The sequence below is a fragment of the Rattus norvegicus genome, chromosome 3, assembly GCF_021556685.1.
Source record: "Rattus norvegicus strain SHRSP/BbbUtx chromosome 3, alternate assembly SHRSP_T2T, whole genome shotgun sequence".
NCBI lineage: Eukaryota > Metazoa > Chordata > Mammalia > Rodentia > Muridae > Rattus > Rattus norvegicus.
The window spans coordinates 87,529,532-87,552,262 of NC_141536.1; positions in this window are offsets into that span (position 1 = coordinate 87,529,532).

The following is a 22,731-nucleotide window of genomic DNA, read 5'->3' on the forward strand; positions in this document are numbered from 1 at the left end:
GTGTGTGTGTGTGTGCGCGCACGCGCGCGCACGCGCTCTCGTGTGTGTGTAGAGGCGAAGAATAGAGGTTTGGCAGCCAGGCAGCCAGGCTGGGAAGATAGCCCTGCTTCTTGACAGGGATGTGCTTGACCTCTAAGGATCAATTTCTGCCCAACCCTCCTTCCCTTCCTTTTTTAATTAAGTAGACACATAATTGGATCTTCCTCATAAGACTGTGAAGATTAAATAGTATAACACACCTGAAAGCACTTAGCACTGGGACAGCTAATAGGCTCAATAACATTAGCTTTGACTATTAATAGGAACAGCAGTAGGACGATCTGGGTACCCGTTGCACTGTCTACCCAATGGGCTTGGTATGAGGACGGATGCTGTGTCCCTCCTGTTATGGATGAGACAGCTAGCTCACAGAGGTTCAGTCACCTGCTGGTATATGGCCTCATTAGGATGTGGGGCCAGGTTTCTTCAGCTCGCTCTCTGAGATACAGGACTGCAAGAGATGAAAACCTTTTAACTGGCTTGGTTTGGAAAATCTGAATCTGCAGGAAAGATAGGAAATCTAACCTCTGGCTACCCAGTGAGATACTGGGAAGTCAGGACAAAACCTCTGAGCTTTTCATGGTGAGCAACCCGATCTAAAAAAGTCTTTTTATTAATTCTTTGAGAATTTCATACAATGCATCTTGATCATATTTATACCCCTTTCCCACCCCCCACCTCACCATCCTCTCCCAACTTTGTGCCCTCCTCTTTTGATTTTTGTTTTAAACGATAACCCATTAAGTCAAATGTGTGCTGTCTGTACACTTAGGGATGTAGGGCCATTTCTTGGTAAATGGTTGACTTAATGGGGCCACGCCCCTAACATGGACTCGTCCTTTCCCAGAAGCTGTTAATTGTCAAAATCTCTAGGAGTGGGAGATTATGACCCCCAAACCCCTCTAGTCTGGATTGGTGACTGGGCTGATCTTGTCCAGGCAACCATAGCTGTTAGGAGTTCATCGATTACAGAGTCCTGTCATGTCCAGAAGAGACTTTGAGTCTGGTCCCCTCTGACCTTTGGCTCTTAAAGTCTTCTGTCTACTCTGCAGTGGTCTCTGAGCCTTGACAGTGGGGATGTAATACAGATGTCCTACTTAAGCTGAGAATGCCACAAGCACTGCACTTTGGCCACTTGTGAATTCTGCACTAACCACTCTCTACTGCACAGAGGAACTTCTCTAACAAGGCGGAAGAGCTGCGCTAAGCTGTGAGTATAGGGGTACAAAATAAGGAGCAGTAGGGCTGTTCTTAAAATTGTAGACATGGACTCTTTGGGGTCACACTTGAAGAGAGACTATTGATCCTGTCTGTAGGAACAGACTATTTCATGGTTTTCATCCCACAGCAGGTCATGGACCGCTGTCCCCAGCCCACTACTTCATGTTGACAGTCCCTTGCTGTTCTCAAGTAGGATTCAGCCTTGACAGGAATTCATTCCTCTTTTCCTTCCTGCTCCCTTAACCTGCAGAGACCTCACATTCCTGTTTCTCAGGTTCCAATCTCCCCCAACCCCCATTTTCAGTCTTAACTTAATACAAGGAGCCCTGTATGGGCGTCTGGGAGACAGGCGATTCTGTTTGAATGCAATGACACTGCCGTGAGGTCACACTGAGCTTACCTGGAAAAGTCGGCAAATGTTGGTGCCCTTGCATAACCTGCTTGTGTAAGGGACCTGATTGTGTTGCTGTTGCTTTGTTTGCAGGGGTAGACTGTTTTCTTGTACTATATTTATGGCTGGGTCAACACAATCTCTTCTTTTAGAAGAACCTCTTGCTTCCCCATTGATCTCTAAGGAGGCTCTTGACTTGATGACTGTATGGTTTCCTGGTACCACTCTGAATGATGAGCAGCTCTGTGTAAGCCCCTTCCCCTGGGTGCAGGAAGGTCTGGGATGTAGACTCTGTCCATCAAAGGGTACCAATCAATCTCTGGGGTGACAGTGCTCCTGGCTGGTCACCACATTTCACTTGCACAGCACAGAGGCGAGCAGCTTAGTCCTCCTGATCAATGTATCTGGCATTGAGACTTTACTGTAGATGTGCCTCGCTCCAGAAGGCCACCTGCCTTTCCCTGCCAGGATCAACAGAGCCCCTGGGCTCTGACAGTGAGTCAGCAGAGATGAGACCTGCTTGCCTGGCACTCAGAGCTCGCCGCTTCAGACCACCCAGACCCCAGAGGTTGAGCCCCATTCCTCTTACTGTGTCTATCCATGCCGCTGGATGAGGGTGTGGTGTGGTGTGGTGTGTGTGTGTGTGTGTGTGTGTGTGTGTGTGTGTGTGTTTTAAAATGATCTACTTAGTTTTATTTTATTTACATTGGTGCTTTGTCTTCATGTATGAGGGTGTCAGATTCTGGTATTACAGACAGTTGTGAGCTGCCATGTGGGTGCTGGGAATTGGACACATGTCCTCTGGAAGAGCAGCCTGTGCTCTTAACCACTGAGCAACCTCTCCAATTCCTTATGTTCTCATCTAGAAGCTGTTGGCCATCTAGCACTTTGAAGATTTTCAAGCCATTAAACTGTTCTGAGCCTGTATCCACTGACTTTGAAATCCTGACAGTCCCTGAACATTCTTAACTGCATACTATAGACCTTTATACAACTTCCTATCTTGTTTGGTGCTCACATTTCTATGGTTTAATTGCCACCACCCCCCCCAACAGTGTTGAGGAAGAAAAAAAAAATGCTAACAGTAGTAAAAGGAAGGGCCAGAGGACCCTAATCTCCAAGGAGACAGTTTGCTGGCCCTGAATGCCTGGGAAAGGCCCCAGTGGGCTTTCTCCTAGGCCTGATCTTCTACATTGTTTCTGAGTCATGCCAGACATGAATGGTCTGTGTGCTTTCCTCCCTCCCCAGACCCCTCATCCTACAACCTGAGTACTCAGATGATTGGCAGCTCCTGTCGGTACTGAGGTGCAAGCTAAAGTGATAGCCTGTCTCTGGGATTAATTTCAGGAAAGATGTCACTGGTCAAGAGGTGTACCCTCTTCAGAGGTGACTCAAAAGCCTCTATAGAGGCCTAAAATCCAAACAGGAAATCGCTGTCTGCTTCTCAGCTAGGTGCAGCTGGAACTTCTGGATAAGTCCAGCAGATGGTGCACTTGTTCTCTGGATCTCCAGCGGCCTAGTGAGGAAAACAAAGACCAGCACTGGGAAAGGTGAGGTGGCAACAGACCTCTCCTCAACACCCCACCCCCACCCCCACCCCCGACCCCGGCTAGGGAGAGGCTACCTGTAAAAGAAGCCCTCAGATCCAGGCCTGCTACCTCCGGTTATCTCCTCAGAGCAACAAAGGCCAGAAGGAGGAGAAGGGACAGACTGGACAGACTACCAGGGACTCCCAGGACTTTTCCCCTAGTAACCCCTGATGCATCTGCCACTGGCTAGCTAATCCAGGAATCTGTACGTTAGGATCCACCAGACACAGCTTCTCCAAACAAGGCTTGTGCCAATCACAGTCCAGGATTCAACAGAGGGCTTTTTGTACCTGTGGTGGATAATGGAGGCAGGATGCAAGACTAGGGCTGCTTGAACTAAATCTTGATTTCTTCATCTGTATAAGAAAGAGATTAAGCTTAACTCTTCCTGACAACACTGCTTGGAGGAGATTCATTATGTATGTCATGGAAGATGCCCATCAGTGGTGGTTAAACCTGCTCTGTGTGAGCTGCCTCTTCTAGGTAAGGCCCTGTGTAGAAGGCTCCCCCCACCCCATGGGTGGCAAGGAATCTCAGGTAACTCCCTGGATTTCCTTGCCTTCGGGCTCAACAGCTTTAGCCTATTTCTACCTCCTCCTCTTCCTCCTCTTCCTCCTCCTCCTCCTCTTCCTCCTCCTCCTCCTCTTCCTCCTCCTCCTCTTCCTCTTCCTCTTCCTCTTCCTCCTCCTCCTCCCTACTGTAGGCACTGTCTAAATAGAGTCTAATGGCATTCCCGTGCCCCAAATTCTTAATGGCTCCTTAATGCCCCAGAATGAAGGCTGAACTCAGAATTGATACTCAATGTCCTTCATAACCAGATTTCTACCTACATTTTAAGCTTTTGGAACAAAATTGAAGAAATTAGCTTAAATCTGAATTAACGGGGTAAAGTCCAGGAGGGGTGTGGAATGAAGGGAATAGATGGAGAGAATGGAAGCTGTTGATAATGGGCATGGGCAGGCCTGGGTACCAGGTCTGGAGACACACCCCACCCCCACTCCGTGCTTCTCATATTGCGTATCTTTTTTTCTCTTGCTCTCTCACTGTGTCAAGGAGCGTCTTGCTATATAGCTCAGGGCAGCTTCAAATTCATGATTCTCCTGCCTCAGCTTTCTCTGAGGATATGGTGGTTTGTCCTCTCGGTGTGCCTTTCCTTAAGAACAGAGGGGAGGTTTTGCTCGTTATTTCATCCCTAGCACCAAAGACTGTCTGCAGTGATAGATGCTCAGTCAGTACTGAATGCATGCAAGCATGAGTGACTGAGAATGAATGAATGAATGAATGAATGAGTGTCCTCAACGTGCCAAAGGTTGACTAAAACGGTCTCCAGTGTTCAGTAGCCCCTGGCCTTTGCTAACCTGAGAAGCTGGAAGGGGGGGAGGGTCAGCAAAAGAACAGGACAGCCAAAGAAACAAACGCACCGAACAGAGCATCCTTGGTCCAGCAACTGGGAAGTCATGAGGACGGCAGCTGTTGTGCCCACAGCCTCTCTGAACTCTCCATCCTCAACCTCCCAGGAAGGTCAGCCTGACTGCAGGGCTCTGGTCAGCCAGAGGGCGTGCCTGTCCAGCCATCTGTTTCCCAGGATACCGTTTCCCTGGCACAGATGGCACCCGGAGCTACCTCACCGTGTCAGTGAGCTGCAGAGGACCCAGCAGTGCTGAGGCTCGGCCTGGTCTCTTTCGACCCCGTTTTCTCCATCACTCACCTCCCCTCCTCCCTCCATATGGCTGCTTCATTTCAGTGTCCTCCCAAAAGAACGCCTCCTTCTGGCTGGCTGCTCAGTACCTCGCAGATGGAAATCTAGAACATTTGAGGAGGTGAAAAAGCATTTTCAAACTCTGTCTTTTTTCTTTTTTTCGTGCTGGGGATTGAACCCAGGCCTTGCATGTTTGACAGGTGGTATACCGCTGAACTCCAACGCTGGTCCCCAGTGCCCTTGTCATCACTCAGGAGAGCCATCTGCTTCCTTGTTACCATCCCAGGGGTCCTCATTTCTTCCCTGGAATCCCAGACCAGCTCTAATCCAACTGCCTGCTTGTTCTCCCCTATTTCACCCTTTCCTCTATGGGGAGTCAGCCTGAAGCAGGGCACATTTGTGGGAGAAGAGGAAGGGAAAGGAGGCCTTCAGCCAGGAGTCCTGTCAGAGTCTCACAGCAGACGGCAGTTAAGAACACCAGGATAATTAAAGATTGCCTATGTAGAGATGCTATTCCTTTTATATGAAGACATTTCAAATAAGAATGTTAAAATATCGATAAATCATACAATCTAAGCCAACCTCAGATGGCCCTATCTCTTTCCTATATGAGAACCTGCAGTTTGTTTTAGGAATCTCACAAGAATCACCATTTACCATAAGGCATTTCAGGTCCCCCTGTGCAGCCCTAGTGACCCATCGTTTCTAAACAGACCACAGTTCTCTCCAAGGGACCTCTGGAAAGAAGGAAAGAAGTGGGGAGTTCTTCCAAAGTGGTGGTGTTTGTTTCTTTTTCCGAGACAGCTATGGCTGTCCTGGAACTCACTCTGAAGACCAGACTGGCCTGGAACACAGAGATCCACCTACCTCTGCCTCCTGAGTGCAGGGATTAAAGGCGTGGGCTAACACTGCCCAATAAATGGGCATTCTTGGAAGCCCTTTGAGCTGTAAATGAGAGCCGTCAAAATGGTGTGTGTGGTTACTGATAAGATTTGTGTGTGACTCTCCCTTGAGAAGCTCACAGGTACACTTGAGTCTGTCCACTCCACCACCACCCCGCACGCCTCTCTTTATTAACCCTCTACATGAACCCTTGTGAAACATCTTCCTAATAAAATCTGGCTCCACTTCATGTTGGCTCACCCTGAGAGTCTTTTCTGTGCCTAAGTCAAGAATCCTAGCTTTGCCTGAGTCATGGGACTGTGTGCTTCTGCCCCATGCCCACACTGCCATCCACAAACCTGGTTTTGTTTTACTCACCGAACCTGCCCTTACTGCCCCAGCTGGAAGTGTAGAACGCCTCCCTGTCACCTCACTTTCCCTGACATGGCCTCACCCTCAACTCTGTTTAATGCATGAGCACACCCCGATGGTCCTCTATCTCCTAATATACTCTGCTGGGCCCATTCTTCTTTATCTGTGTGGCCATGTTGTCACAGTACACAGACATCCATCAGCCTCTGCCTCCCAGTATCGTGTTGCTTTTCACCGCTTCACTCCCCTGCCTCCGTCAGTTCCAACGCACCTCTGTATTCTAGTCGCAGAGCCTTGGTACGCCCAATGCTCACCCCTACACTGCACCTGGACACTCTCCCTGCTCTTCAGGGGGGCTACTTATCATTTTTCCAGGCTCACCTGGAAGACTGCTTCCTTAGAGAAACTCTAAAGCAACTCCCCCCCCAAGACAGTTCCTCTCTGGGTTTCCAGCCCCTGTTTTCCCCCCACCCTAAATAAAACTGCATTAATTCAACGAGTTCATATGTATTGTAAGTCACTCCTCATGTTCATTGTATGTCTTGTTGGATGTTACATGTGGCTGAGAGACATGATTTGTTCACAGTACGTCTACAAAGCCAAGCACTAGCTCTGGCCCAGAAACTATCACAGTGAACAGTTGTTACATGCAGGTAATATGTAATAGGAGATCCATTGTGTCAGTGTCATCTGTCACTACTCTGCAGGTGCTCTCCTTATCCAGATTCCACAGGACCCCTTAGCTGCCTCACCTTATCTGCAGAATCTCACCTGAGTTCACATTCTGGGTCTCCTTACTAGGTGTGTGGCAAATCAGTCAAGAGGGGAAGTTTACAGGACATGGGTGCCCTGGTGCAGTGGAGGGCTGTAGCCAAGGGGTAAGCCAAAGAGATGTGGGACCAGTTTGTTTGTTTTTAATGATCCCAGGCAATGCCTGCATTCTATGATATTTGATTTCTATAAAACTATAAGAGAAACTGAAATCTGGACCAAGGAGGCAAGAGAAACTCCAGAGCAGAAGCAGCTGCTCTTAGAGTCTTGGTACCTCAGAGGCTGACTTAGTCTGTACTAATTCCCAGCAGAAACAAGTGCTCTGAGAACGGGTGAGTAACATAGTGGTTGCGAGGGTTCAGCTTGATTGTCAACTTGAAGAAATGTAGAATCCTGGCAGAAACATCCTGGGTGTGTCAGTGAGGAATGTTTTGGATTGGGTTGATTGATTTAGGAAGACCCACCCTAAATAAATGTGAGTGGCATTGTCCCATGGGCTGGAATCTTGGGATGAATTCAAAGAAAGGCAAGCTTGAGCAGCAGCATTCATTTCTCTCAGCTTCCTGACCGCCGATGCGATGTGCCCAGACGCCTTGCATTTCTGCCGCGTGGCTTCCCCACCATCGCAGACTGTGTCTCTTTGGACTGTGAATCAGAACAAAGCCTCCCTCCCATAAGTCGCTTCTTTTCAGGCCCATGGTCACAGCGACATAACTGAAACACACTCTGCTCATGCCCCTCAGCATATGACTGGCCCCGCATAGAAGTCAAGCAATAGCTTTTGTCACAGGACCTGGGAGCAGTGCCACTCACATCCATGGTGAGATGCAGCAGGACCTCAGCAAAGATCCTAAGGTGGTGGCCTCTGGATAGTGGTCTCTCTGGTGACAGTGGCGAACATCACTGTTCCATCTCCTCATAAGCGCTCAGCTGCTGGAGGGGTTCCTGCTGGGCTGCCCTCTGTTCTGCTCTCCCACTGCTAAATGCATGGTGGTCTCATCTCACTGGCTCCTTGCCTGCCGAAGTCTCTTAATCTGCCTTCCCAGCTTAGCCCTATGTGACTACTACTACTGAAGAAGTTATTAGAGTTTCTTGATAAGCCACCTCAGAAGGCCTTTCCCAGGAGCATAAATACATGGCTCTGGGCTATATCCTCCCTCTACGTGGCTATCTGACCTCTGGGCAGTGAGAACACAGAGGACATGTGGGGATTTCACACTGATTGCAGTCTTCCTGAGAGCAGCATTCTCAGGACCTCTATGGACTTTTGATGACCTGCTGAGATCAGCTGTTGACAAAAGAGTGTATCTTCATTTCAGCACCTGTACCAGAAGCCACCATGCAAAGCATGTGTCAATTATATACGCTAGGTCCTTGAACGTTCACAACATCTCTCATTGGTGATTTTATTGTTGTTGCCGGTTTGATTTCTTATGCACAGATGCTCAGACCCAGAAGCATAACTAAGCCCTCCAAGTCTGGCCGAAGACAGAGCATGAGAAAAGATCACCCTCAGAGGACGAATATGTCAGAATTATTAGGAGGATGCCCCAGAGGAGTGTGGTAATCAGAGACTGTGGGCACCAGCCCACATTCCTTATTAGACCAGCTCAATCAAAAGCCAAAGGGAACTAGAGAAGGCTTTGAGGTCTCAGGTGAGACTAGGGAAAAAAAGAAGAAGAAACCTCACTAATATCAAAGGTCATCTCATGGAGTCGTGATATTCCAGGCAGAGGCAAGGCTGAGGTAGGGACTAACAGGAAATGCTAATTGTTTGGGGGTTGTTCTTTGACTCACATTGGTGCACATTGGTGGCATCTCTAACTGGATTTTATATAACATTTCCTGGGGAGATAATGAACTGATATCACTTCATATAGGACACAAACAACAAACCAAAGAAATGATTTCACCCAACTTCAGCTGGTAAAGCACTGGATTTCTTAGGGTTACTTCTAAGACCATTGGTGAAAAGCCTGCCTCGGCAAGGGTGACAGCCTGTGTGTCATAGTTAGGCTTTCGTTGATGTGAAGAGCCATCATGACCAAGGCAACTCTGATAAAGGACATTTAACTTGGGCTGGCTTCAGTCCATTATCATCATGGTGGGAAGCCTGGCAGCTTCCAGATATGGCACTCTAGAAGGAGCTGAGGATTCTACTTGATCCAAAAGCAGCCAGAAGACTGTCCTCTGTAGGCAGCTAGGAGGGTCTCTTTCAACACTGGGTGGAGTTTGAGCATAAAAGAAGACCTCAAACACTCCCCCAACACACACACACACACACACACACACACACACACAAAATGACACACTTCCTCTAACAAGGCCATACTTCCTAATAGTGTCACTTCTCATGAGCCAAGCATATTCAAACCACCAACCATGAAAGTTCCAGCTCTGTGGGGGATTCTCCTTTTCCGGTGATTGTTACTGGGCATATAACCTTGGCAATGGTATTGTGAATTTTTGTTTCAGGAGTTTTCTGGGTTTTGTAATTTGCATTTATTTTGGGGGGAGTTGTAACTTTAATTTTTTTCAAAGCCTACTTTTAAGTATTAAAGTATTAAGTATTAAGTTCTTAAATGCTTAACCTCCCTTCTAGCCCACCACCCATCAGAGGCAGTGGAAAAGAAAGGATATGGAGGAAGTGGACCTGCTTAGAAATTGTTCTTTGGAGCCAATCCCATCTGTCTTGTCAGGAAATCAGCAGTTCAGTTCACAGGTCAGCAGAGGCGGCTCGATCCACTTGCAAACACTCCATGGATACACCAGCAGTCCAGTTCGGTAGAGGCAGGATAGCAAACATGAGTCAGCAGCAGTGGCACTAACTAGCAGAGACAGCCAGGACTCAGCTGAATTGATACAAGTCAGCAGGAGGGACCAGAAAAAACAGGAACTCTGGGGGAAGTTCTCCACTGCGCCTCTCTGAGCAAAGTCAAGATTAGGGAAGACTCGATTAGGAAGACCAGCAAGCCTCAAGTCCCTCTCACAAGCCCCTCCCTCCAAACATCACATGTCCTCCAAGGGCCTTGCCTCAGCACTTGTGGCTGTCTTAGCTGACATCACTCTGCCAATCAGCCTGAGCCCACAAAAGCAGCAAGAAGCCACAACACACCACCAGAAAATTTTTGAGGCATTTCTCTTTATGGAGTCTGACAAAAGGAGCTCAACTACTCAGTGTATGGAGGACCAATACATGCTTTTGTTAGCCAAGAATCTTTTATCATGTGTCCTTTCATCTGTTTGCTTTAGCAGAACCTCCTTTCACCTGTGTCTGCTTCAGGAAAACACTCCTTCACATGTTTCTCCAGCAAAACACCATGCAACGCTACTGACTTCCAAAAAACCCTTAAGTTTCCACTTTAAGGGGTTATTGCCCATTTCCTTTACTGCATTATCTTATGATACTCTTGCATTCCTCCAAGAAAAAATGTTGCAAATGGGGCTATAGCTCCAGAGCACTAGGGAATCCATCGTGGGTTCCACGTTCTTCCTTCAAGTTTGCTCTGCCACGTTTTCCTGTAGATTTGCTGACAGTTCATGGCCCCATTCAGACTAAGGCTAAAGTCACTTGAGTGGCCTTCCTTAAGGCAGAGGCTTCCAGGGTTCAGGTCATGCCATGACTGAGAATTGAGGTCCCAGAACATGTATATCCTGGCCTTGTTTCCTTTTCCTACCTCCCAGTGCTTCTTACTTTCCAAACTCTCTGTTAATAGCTTGTATGGGAGTACGCTTGTCAGCCAGGCCAGTCATCAGCTGCTCCCACCTCCCACTGGCGAGACCTATGATGAGGGAGAATGACCTGGGTCAGGAATGTGTTTGGTGTTTGTTGGACAGTACATGCCTGGGTGTGATCCGTCTTCTTCCCTCACAGTCCCATTGTATATAGAGTCACGTCAGCCAAGGGTTCTTTGTGATTGCAATTGAAAAGTCATAAGGAAGGGTTATGTCCTATGCCATCACAAAGTGACTCCAAGAATCCCAGTTCTTTTTGGTCTACTGTCCATCTTGGACCAACTTCCTCTCTTAGTTGGACTCTTATCCAATGGTTCTCAACCTGTGTGTCATGACCCCCATTGGAGTCATATACCATATATCCTGTATATCAGATATTTACATTATAATTGATAGCAGTAGCGAAATTATAAACCAGCAACAAAGTAATTTTATGGTTGGGGGGGGTCACCACAACATGAGGAATTGTATTAATGAGTCATAGCATTAGGAAGGTTGAGAACCACTAGATTTTCCACTTACAAATAGCCCACTGAAATCTATCCCATATTTAGTAGTCAAGTGATCATTTTAAACCATCTCATGTTCTCACTCCTAAACTTCATCCCTGCCACAAGGCTTACCATACACCTATGTTCCTCACCCCATCCTCTGAGCCCAGAGTGGACCCCTCACTTTACCAGAGCCATCCATTGTTTCCTGCTATTCTCAACCACACAAAACCCTTCTCGTATACTCTGCCCCCAGTTCCACTGGCTGGTGCTCAGGTTCCACAGCATACGGAGCATGAACGTCTTTATGCTCACAGATATGCACATGGGGAAGCTGGGATGTCAAGCATACAAGGTTGTTCCCTCAAGGGAAGGAATGCAAACCTGATGTCGATGGAGAAGGCTGAAGGAGATGTGCTTTCTAGCCTTCTGACCTTTAGACTCTCTGTATGGACAGAGATTTTCCAACACTAGATCCTTCCTCAGACTTTTATCATGATTTTGGTTTTCTCACTCAACCTATAGAACCTATCTATCTTTATTGTCTTCACAAGAGGTTTGATATAGTCATGTATGATCTGTGTTCCTCACGGAGATCCACATATGCTTTGCTGTGTATGCAAGATTGAGTTAGTTATCACCAGAACAGTTTTCACCAAATTGTGCTGTGATTAAATAAACCCTAAAACAAACCTCTTGGGGGCCAGAGTCCTGAAGTTTGGAACAATCCTTATACTGAGTTGGTTGAGCCAAACCGCCTTCTTGTATCTCCTGGTGGCTCATGACTATGTTGGCTGTGAAGGTTTCAGAGACCTCTGCACCATGGAAGCAGTGTCTATGTGATACTCCTGCCTGAATCTGTTCAACTAGAACCTTCCCTGGATAAAACACGCAGCAGCCCCTTGCTTCTGTTTTCTGTAACTTACCTACTCACAAATTAAAGTGCAGAGAACCCTCCAACTGATTGATGCTTTATATTGTATGTCAATGCCCTTTGATTTCCTCTGCTGCCCTAAGTTCACTCCATCTGCTCCCATCCACAAGGACAGAACCCTGGACCTCAACACTTCTTTGTCACTTCCCATCAAAGGAAGGCAATCTATCCAGGCACGCCAAACTTCATTTAAACAAAGGGAATTAGGAAATGGAGTAAAAATTTAGAACTGGAGAAAGCCAGAAAGCAGCCCAAGGACCAGTCACAGAAGTCAGATAAATAACGTGTGACAGGTGATGCTGGAGGTGCTGGTCCAGCGGCTCATGCAACACGAAATGAACTTGCTTAATTTTAAAGGCCTTGTGTCCATCACTCTCAACCAACCTCAGGTGCCTGGGGAAAGCACTAGAAAGTTGTCTTAACACCAGCTTCACCTTGCAGTTGTCAAAGGGTCAGAGCTACAGGTCAGAGCAGCTCTTTATATCCTTGTCCCTTGTATTGTCCTTGATCCCCATCTCTGAGTAGTTATAATACTAATATTTATGAGCATTTGTTGCAAGCCAGACAGTGTTCTGAGCCTTTCATACAGTTAGAGTATATAATTCATACAATAGCTCCATGGAAGGAGAATTGTTATTCATATTTATAACAAAGAAAAAAACAGGTCCAGGAAGTAATTTGTCCAAGGTCACACAACTAATAAAGAAAGCTGAGAGTCACTCCCAGGAAATCTTGTCTCAGAGCTTGTGGTCTTAACCCCTCCATCTTGCATTGCTCAAGCAATTTACCTTGGGAAATGCATACTCCTAGCAGTTCTCTTGTCTCTGTTAGCATTCTTCCTCCCCAGGGACATAGAGTACTAGGATGAATCCCTTCAGTACACAACTTTGCAGAACAAAGGGTACATATGTGCCTTTGGTGAGTTCTTGAAGAAGAATAAAGTTGTGGAGGTGGTGGGGTTCTGGATGAGAGGTTACTGATCACTCTGTTCCTAATACATATAGCTAGTGTTAACCAAGTTCTAATATGTCAGGTACAACTTGAAGTATTCAGATATTAGCAGAAGAGTCTATGCTATCCAGCCTCACAGATGTGCCACCACCCCCACCCCCAAGATCCTCCCCCCTGTAATTCTTACCCTTGTCTTGTTGCCTCCCATGCTGAGTCAGAGCTGACCTGTATCACCAAGAGATCCTGAGTAATGGTGTGTGAATCAGTCACCACCTTCTCCTTGTTTTTGTTTTTTGTTTTTGAATGGTTCTTTTAAAAAGAAGCCAGCCACCACATAGTGACAGCATTCATATGGTCCTCTGGGCAAGGATATGGCCAACAGCCATGTGAGTAAGGCCACCTGGAAGTAGGTCTTCCATCTAAATTTTTAAGTCTTCATATAGCACAGCACCAGCCTTCATGAGCCAGCTTGAGCCAGAAAAGTCGGAAGGTTATCCCTGAATTCTTGACCCATTAAAAACTTCAAGATATATAAAATGATTTTTGTTATTTTATGCCATTAAGTTGGGGGCAATTTATTACTACCCAATAAATATTATATTAACTTAATCATTCTAGTAGCTGTACGAAATATTTTTTTCAGTGCTAAAGGTGAGGCAATTTTTTAATTACTAAAGTGACATAGCTAAGAGAGGGACAGAATTCTTGCCAAGGAAATTCCACCCAGAGCCTACCCTCTTGGAGGTCATGTAACAATGTCTATGCTGTGTGTGGTTTTCAGTTGGAGGTAGAAGTTTTCTGTATGTGGGAAGCCCTGTGATGGGCTTAGTTAATCCTTAGAAATTCTTTATTAAAGGTTAATCATCTCTAGTACCTTTCCTGAGTAATTTTGTCTTGCTGGGTCTAGAACAAGGCCTTCAGGTGATTCTCCACATGTGTTTCAACACCTCATTCACAACCATGATGACCTCATTTGTCTGAGCAGAGGAAATTAGATAATATTGCAGTAACCAAGGATCTCATGGTGTGACCCCAAGAGATTCATTTCCCCTTCTCATCTCGACCCACAGAGCTGTCTTCCTGCATCTGAAAAGCATCATCTGGAAGACACAGCTGTCATAATCACTGCTGCAAGAGAAAAAGGGAAAACACTTGCTCATAAGAGCCACACATATAGAAAGCATCTTTCTTACCCACCTGCATTCACTTGCCAGGTTCAGTCTCAAGATATAGCTGCAAGGGAAGCTACAAAATCTGGCTCATGATATAGCTGTAAGGGAAGCTACAAAATATAGAGAGCATATACATACCAGGGAACCACTGAAATATCTGCCACATATGTTATTTGATTGCTTATTTATTCATCCACTTACTTATTGTTGTGCTGATGACTGAATCCAGGGCTGTGAACAGATGAGGCAGACTCTGTATCACTGAAATACATCTTGGTCCCTTTGCTCATCTTGATTCCTTAGGTAGATGAAAATTATTTAAGGTCAAGGATATCCTTTAATTTGTTCCTTGTGGGCCTGACGATTAGTCTTTGCTAAATAAATTCCTCTAGTGCTGCCATCACTCTAAGGAAGTGGACTGAGGTATAGTGACAGTTTGATGAAGTTGGGCACACCTTGGTTCTAACAGTTATTTTGTGTGCAGAGCAGGAACGGCAGTGGCTACCTTTGAAGGAACAGAGAAACATAGATCACCACAATCGCAGAACAGAAACTCAAAAAATGAGAGCTATTTTTACCTGGTCTAATATCTTTTGACGTTGTGAATTCTGAAAAGAGAAGACAAATGTTACAAATGTAAACACTATTAGAATCTATTTAATCAAGGGTGTGAGAAGGATGAACTTCCAGGACCCCATGAGACCCTTGAAAGAATATGGAAATATTTTGTGTAGGCATGAATGCATGGGAACTTCCTACTCATCTTTTCTAATTTTTTTTTATAAAGGCACACCCAAGAAGTCCTCATTGTGAGATGCTTAGCCATTAAGGATTACAAGAGCTAACATGAACTGAAGACTTCCTGTATTCCTTGTAGGAGGATTCCATAGCTCATTTCACTCTCGTGGGAACCCCATGGAGTGCTGTTATTTTCATCTGTTTTATAGCCAAGGTTCCTGACTGAGCGAGGTTAAGTTGCCAAAAGTCCCACTGCCCATAAGAAGCTGAACTGTTCTTTACTCCAACCCAGTTGGAGTGACTGCAGAACTCAAACCCACGGACACCAGAGCCACAGTCACGTGGGGTTCTGTTAGAAATGCATACTCTTGCTTATATGTGTGTGTGTTCATGTGTGTGCAAGTGCAAGCACAAGTATGTCTGCTTAAGTGTAGAGGGCAGAAGTCAACGCTGGGTGTCGTTCTTCAGGTACCATTCACGTTTTTGTCCCCCTTGAGATGGGGTCTTTCATTGGCCTGAGATTCCCTTAGCTAGCTAGGCTGATTGGCCAGTGACGCTTAGGAACCACCCACCTGTGCCTCCCCAGTGCTAGAACTGCAAGCATGCCCAGCTTAAATCAAAACAAAACATGTGTTCTGGGGATTGAACCTTGTACAAGCACTTTTACAGAGGGGGCTTTCTCTCCTGCCCAAAATTCTGTTTTTTAATGAGCTCTCCAGGTGTTTCCCAGCACTGTTAAAAATTGTAGAAGCCTGCGTTCTACCATTGAGCAGCGCCCCGTCCCACCAGCCTATCCCCCTGGGTTTTATTGTGGGCCTGTATCTCACTAAGTGGGCAAATGAACACCGATGCCATCTTTTGTTCAAAGCCTCTTCTGCCTCTCAGCATCAGAAAGCATCTCCAAAATTATTTAGAATATGTTTTCTTTGCCCTCTTGGAGCTCCCTACGTCTTCAGCTACCTTCAAACTGGATGGCTCAGTCATCAGAACAGAAGATTGGTCAAAACTGAGCCATAGCCCTGACTCTGTGCATGTGAAGGAAAAAGCAGGGGGCGGCTCCCTGTAACGTAGGGGCGCCATTTTGTTGCCGAGCCTATGCATCTTAAACTCCTGTGCTGCAAACAAGTTGGGACCTGGACTCTCTAGGCCCTCTGCGTCAGCCGTTTCTGCCTTGCCCTAACCCCTTATGTATGTTCCCTTCGATATCCAGATGGCAGCAGACACAGCAGTAAAGGTGGCCCCAGGCAGCAGTTCTCAAGCCAGCTGCATATTTGATTAACAAGAAAGCTGGGCAGATGCAGCCTATCACAGAGACAGTGGTAGGATGCCAGCCTGTTTCATCTCTTCTCAGCCAGGAGAAAAAAATGCGTGTTATCCTGATGCCTGGTAAATGAGGCTATAATGACAGCCATGGCGACTGAGCACTGGCTATGGGTCAGGGATCCTGTGTTGTAAAACCTGTTGGTAGAGATAGTGTATGTTCCCTAATTTACACAGAGGCACTCTGAGGCCAAGAATGACAGAATAATGTATCCAAGGGGACAGGGATGAGGAGTAGAAAAAGAGAGAGAGAGAGAGAGAGAGAGAGAGAGAGAGAGAGAGAGAGAGAGAGAGAGAGAGAGAGAGAGAGAGAGAGAGAAGGGTCTATAGGCCCTCTATGCATTCAGCTAATCATTGTCCTACTTAGTGCAAATCAGGATGGTAAAGTTGAACCTGGGCCCAGGCTGGCCAGCAAAGGCTCTTCACGTAGCTGGGATTTACCTTCTGAGCCTGCAGAAAAGCCAAAGTCTGCTACTGGTTCACAACCATTTATTGAGCAGACAATACCTTGTGGTATTTTTTCTGTCATGAATTTCTTTTTACTAATTTAGAGTTTTAAGCACATTGCACTAAAAATCCTGGAGGAGATGGCTTGGTTAGTATACCGGATGGCACACAAGCAAGTAAACACTTAAAGGCCAGGTACAGCTTTGTGTCCATTACCTCAAGTCTGGCGAAGGGGACAGGGATAGGCAAACCCCAGGAGCTCATTGGCCAGCTTACCCTAACCAATGAGCCCTAGGTATAGTGAGACGCTCTGTCTCCAAAGATAAGGTGGAGACCAATTGAGGAGGATACCAACTTTGACCTTAATTCTCTATATGCACACACATGCATACACACTTGCATGCACGCACACATTCATGAGAACACATATTTATATCGTGTGCACATACATATATGTATATATTATCTAATTAGAATAATTATTATTCTGGTCACTGAATTTTCTGATGTTCCCCATAATCTGTGTTCAAGACAAGTGTCTCACTTGTCCTGCTGAACCATACAAAGTAGACACACAGCAGTAAACTATTGGACATATACGGATGAGGACACTGAGACTTGAAAGGCGTATCAGGAAATATAGCTGAGCTCACACTGAAGGTATCTGGGACTGGATTCAATCCCAAGCCTCACAGACACCACAGCAACTTTTCTTTTCTCCTTACAAAGCTTCCTTTTGGCCTTTCTCTGTCTAGAGTCACTGGGTCCTATACCCTAAAGGAGGACTGTGGCCCAAGGTCGACAGGTTTGCTCTCTAGACTGCCCAAGATATCCCCTGGCATTTTCCTGAACTTAACCTAGGTGGCGGAACCTGTGGTTCACAGAGCACAGTGGCTGTGCTCTGGCCTGTAGCAGCCGGGAGATGAGAAGGAGAGGCTGTCTCAACAAATAGGACTCTGAGGCCCTCAGGGAGATGCTGTTCTGCCCTTTCTGAGGTTGGACTGAGGGTACCCAGGTAATCCCAACCTTCTCCCCCTCCCCCTCTCTCCCTTTCTCTTCTCTGGCCCCCAACATCAGCAGTTTGTGGGAGAACACAAACCCCAGTTCTTTGTCTCTCCTGTCATGGGTTTCCCAGCTACTCTCTGCAAAGCCACACAAGTTGTTGGAGGGAAACATGTAGATACTCTTTCAGGGAGCTGATTGGCTTTTTTTCTGTTAGGGGCCTCAGCTGGGTGTTTAATGTTTCCTAGGAAACCATGAATCTTGGGGAGACTAGAAAGAGGTCTAGCTTCTGCCCCATCCCTTACTGGCATACCATGTCTTAGCTCTAGTTGAGGGTCAGAGGGGTCCTGAGCTCTCTGCAGGGTCTACTTTTATTCAATGCCAAAAACTTGGGATGTATTGAAAGGACAACACATGGCTACTAGCCCATTGGCAGCTTGGGATTGTTTCAGAGACTCAAACATAGGACCTGGTAGCCAACTTTGTCCAAAATGTAAGCCATTCTCCAAGAGTGATAGAGGATGATTAATCTCATGTCATCTTTTCATCTGATAGCCCTGGGGTCACTTTCAGGAATTTTGGTCACTCTCTCCCAAGGTAATGGCACCTCAGCTCCAAATATTGGCATTACATGGTTTTAGAGGTCCAGTCACCACCTTGAAAATAGGTTCAAGCCAGGAAGTCTTTAGCAGAGATGTAGTCAAGCTTCCTATTGATTCTGGACCTTGAAACCCAAAGTCTGAAGGATGTGTTGGCTCTGTCACTGTGAATCGTTGGCCCAGGAGGACTGGCCTGAATGTTTAAGGAAGCAGAAGACATAACATTGTGGCGATACGTCATTTGGCCATGAATAGTCATCTATGGACACATAACAAGTTGCCTCAGAACTTAATGACTCAAAAGAGACATATTTATTATCTCATGATAATTGTCAATCAGGAATCCAGACACAGCTCAATCAAGACTTTTGTCTCGGGTCTCTCAAAGGCTGAAATCAAGATGGCAGCCACATCTAAGGACTTTTCTGGAAAATTTCCAGTCATGTGACACTTAGATTCCATTTCCAACTGCTGTTTACAAGTTACGCACAGCTCCTTGCCAGACAGTCCTTCAGATAAATATAATGGAGAGAGAGAGAGAGAGAGAGAGAGAGAGAGAGAGAGAGAGAGAGTGTCATGGTCCTTAACCTAATTATGAAGATATACCCCATGACTTTTGCCATATTCTACTGACTAGGAGTGAGTCATTAGTCTATCCTACATCCAAGGAGAAGGATATGCACAATGCCATGAATATTAGGATCTGAGAAGCACTGGGGTCATGTCAGAATTTACATACTGTAGCCTGTTTGGACTAAGTAGACCACATCTAAAACTGCCTCCATATGTTTGGAGATGGTCAAATACTTGCTGGGAATTCTTTATCCTTGTGCAGCCCTGCTACACAGTTCATGACATTGGCCTTAATGGGTTGGACTATGGTGGAATGACTGAAAAGAAAAGAAAGCAGGTGGAACACAGAGAAAGCCATGGGTTATTCAGTTATTTTAAAAATGTTCAAGGCATTGGGTATATGAAAGTCCACACAGCAGGCACATTCCCTGTCTTTATGGGGCATGATAGGAAGAAGCGTTGCTGTGCACAGAGCAAAGGCAATAGGCAATGACTAGGAAGGCCATGAGCTAGGAAGGTCAGCAGTCACCATAGGGAAACCTTTGTTTTAAGGACGTGAGAAGAGGGAGAAGGTGGCTCCTCTTGCAATGCGAGGGAGAGTAGAAGAAGACGCAGGAGCATCGCTGTGGAAGCCTGGGCGTAAATGAGCACTTGCTCTATTCAGCACCCAGCTTAGCGATCCTACAAAGACACACTACTGTAGGGATAAGAAGAGCTCAGAGTGACCCGATTTGAGTCTCATGACCACTATTGAGGCAAAGGCATGCACCAGCCACCTCGTGCTCCTTACTAGACTAGAGGAGGAAGGTCAGGGAGCCAGGATCAGCTTTATTTAAATCAGTAAAAATCACCAGTGATAGTGGTTCCTTCTACCCACAGGATATTGTATCACAGGACATTTATTCTTGATAGTGGAACCGTCCAACCATAGGATATTCGTCCTCCTACCTGGACTTTCTGCTTGTTTTACGTGGTAGGCAATATCACCTTATCTTTTGCCCACCCCACCCCCCTTTTGGCAGTGGTAGGAACTGAACCTGGGCAAGCCTTCTACCACAGAGCTATAGCCCTAAGTAATCCTCGGCACAAACAGAACACCTTCCACTCCCCGGGCCAGTGGCTTGACTGTAAACACGATACTTATCTTCATTTCTTATTTAATCCTGCACAAAGCTACATTTCAGGAAGTTTTCAAATTGACAATTTTTCCTTACAATGTTTTTTTAAAAAATTTCTCCATTTCAGGTCAGAGAACAATTGAAGGAGAAGATTGAGTGGCCCTTGACTTCAGCTGAGGCTTTATGGCAGAACACTGCTCAGAAGGTTTCTGGAGTCCCTACTGATTCATTTGGTGAGTCCAAATCTCCATCTAAGTTCCCGGAGCAGTGGTCAAATCAACCTTTCCAAGTCTCTCTGTCCAGTAATACATTCAGCAGCATCGTGTGCTTACCTGGAAATTGGCCCTGGTGGGAGTATTTATACCACAGAACTTGGCAAATACCATGGCTCATAGCCTCCCCACACCCGGAGCTCCTGGTTAAACATTTACCTGCCTCTAAGGAGAAGCCTTCGGAAACTGCCTTATTAAATGTTATTTTCTTGTCCTTTAAATTTTGTGGCATCTCTGGGTGATTTAGTTTCTCTGCCTGCTTCTCCCACACCATTACGTTTAACATTTCCCATCCTCAACAAGACTAACAACTCTGTGAAGCAGTTGATATGAATCCCAAAACCCAGGACGATCCACGTAAGAAAATCTCAGAATTCTACAGCGATTTTCTGTCTTCCTGAAGCTTACAAAAAACCTTTTATTATAGCTCAGTTTAGTTCTGGTTAAGATTCATCTTCTTTAGATATGCCTCCACTCTGGTGTTTCCCACCATGATACATTTTACAATGTGATCATTCTTTTCTTGTGACAAATTCACTTACAAGGTCACGAGAAAAAGTAGAAGGGACACAGGAAGGCAAATGGACGGTGACTACAGAGCACAGCACACAGGGGACAGATACCTGGAAGTTAGAGCAAGAGGGGTTGAGTCTCTCTCGCAGTTAGTATTTTGTGTCTAGTCCCCGACATTCATCAAAGAAGCTTAACATCGAACACATTTTCTCGGCAATTTTCTGTAACTATTTTTTTAAAGTGGTAATTTCTTATTTTACTGTGTGTCAAGATCTTCACTGAGGATCAGTTGTTTCGAGGGCTGTACATTCTTCTGAAATCCTTTATGTTGAAATCCTGACCCCAGGGACCCCACGAGGGTGACTCTCTTTAGACACAGGTTCCTTATAAAGTTAACAGAAGTCATTATTATGAGCCTCTTCCCACATGGCCCACTGCCATGTAAGAGCAAATGGACACTCACAGTAGGGGGAATGTGTGAAGACAGGGGCGGGACGGTGGGGGTGGGGAAGGTAGGCCACCTGTATGTTGAGGGGAAGGCCTCAGAGAAGCAAATCTGGCTGACACCCTGATCTCAGACTCCCTAGAAACACAGGGAAATGAATTCCTGTTGTTTAGATCACCCAGCCTGTGACTCTTCTCTATGGCAGTCTTAGTAAACGGAGACAGTTTTGTTTGGCAGCTTTTACTGCAAATTGTTATTTATACATTGGATATAAATCCATGTAGGAAGGAGAACTTGGCTGGGGCTACGGTTTGCAGTTCGAAACTTGGTGGCTGGCCTGTTGTGCCATTGGGAACACTTAAGAGGCTGATCCTGGGTCTGGCAGGATGGCTCAGTGGCTATAGACACTTGCTACCGAGGCTGACAGCCTGAGTTAGATTCTGGAGATATACACAGTGGAAGGGAAGGACAGACATCCCCCCACCCCAAACTCATCCTGTAACTTGCACACATGTTCCATAGCACATGTACTCTCTCTCCACACTAAATTTAACATAAAGAGGTGAGGCCTATCCAAGGTTAGGTGGCAGGGGATGTATGCTTTAAAGGGGCAATCGGACCCAGCCACTCCCCTTCCTCTTCACTTCCTGATTGCAATGAAGTAAGCATGTAATCTGCCCCGTATTCCCTCCATCTTGTACTGCACAACTCAGACCCAAAACAACAGGGCCGACCTACCACAGACTGAAACCTACAAGTCTGTGAGTCAAAAATAAGCATCGTCTCCTTGCGAGCGGATTGTCTCAGGGGTTTTGCCACAGAGACGTGCATCTTACTAAGGGAGCCAGGAAGAAACTGAGGCCTTGAGATACCCAGTCAATGACAAGGTGACCTCAAGAGCTGGTCAGAAGTGTGGATGTTTCTGTGGGGTATTTGAGAACCCGTAGCCAAGCAGAGACATACAAGGGGCCATAGGTTCAATGACTCAGCAAATGTCAGCCCTGGAGTGATTGAATAAACTACACCTCTTGGTATTAGTAAGATGGGAAATATCCTTAGATAAATTTGAAGAGGTCCCAGGGCACAAGCCTGTCAGTCTCTTCTGCCGGAAGTGGTTGCTAGTCACTTGTGGGCCTCAGGCTAGCTTGGATTATACTGAAGTCTGTGCTTCCAGTCTCCCTGTGGAATATTCTCTGTTAATTCAACCAATAACCAGACAATTGAGATCAAAACAAAATGCACACAATGAGACTTTGTACTAATAGTTTAGCCAAAACAAAGCTAAGTGAGCAGAAGGGAGAAACTAAAAAGCAAATCAATGGTAAAAATATCCACTAGGCGATTGTCTAGGAAAAAGTTCTAATTATACAAACACAAACACCGCATCTTTGTGAACAAAGAAAGGCCAGTTATGAGTCCTACGAGAGCAAAATGAATCCAAAAGCATTTTAATGAGA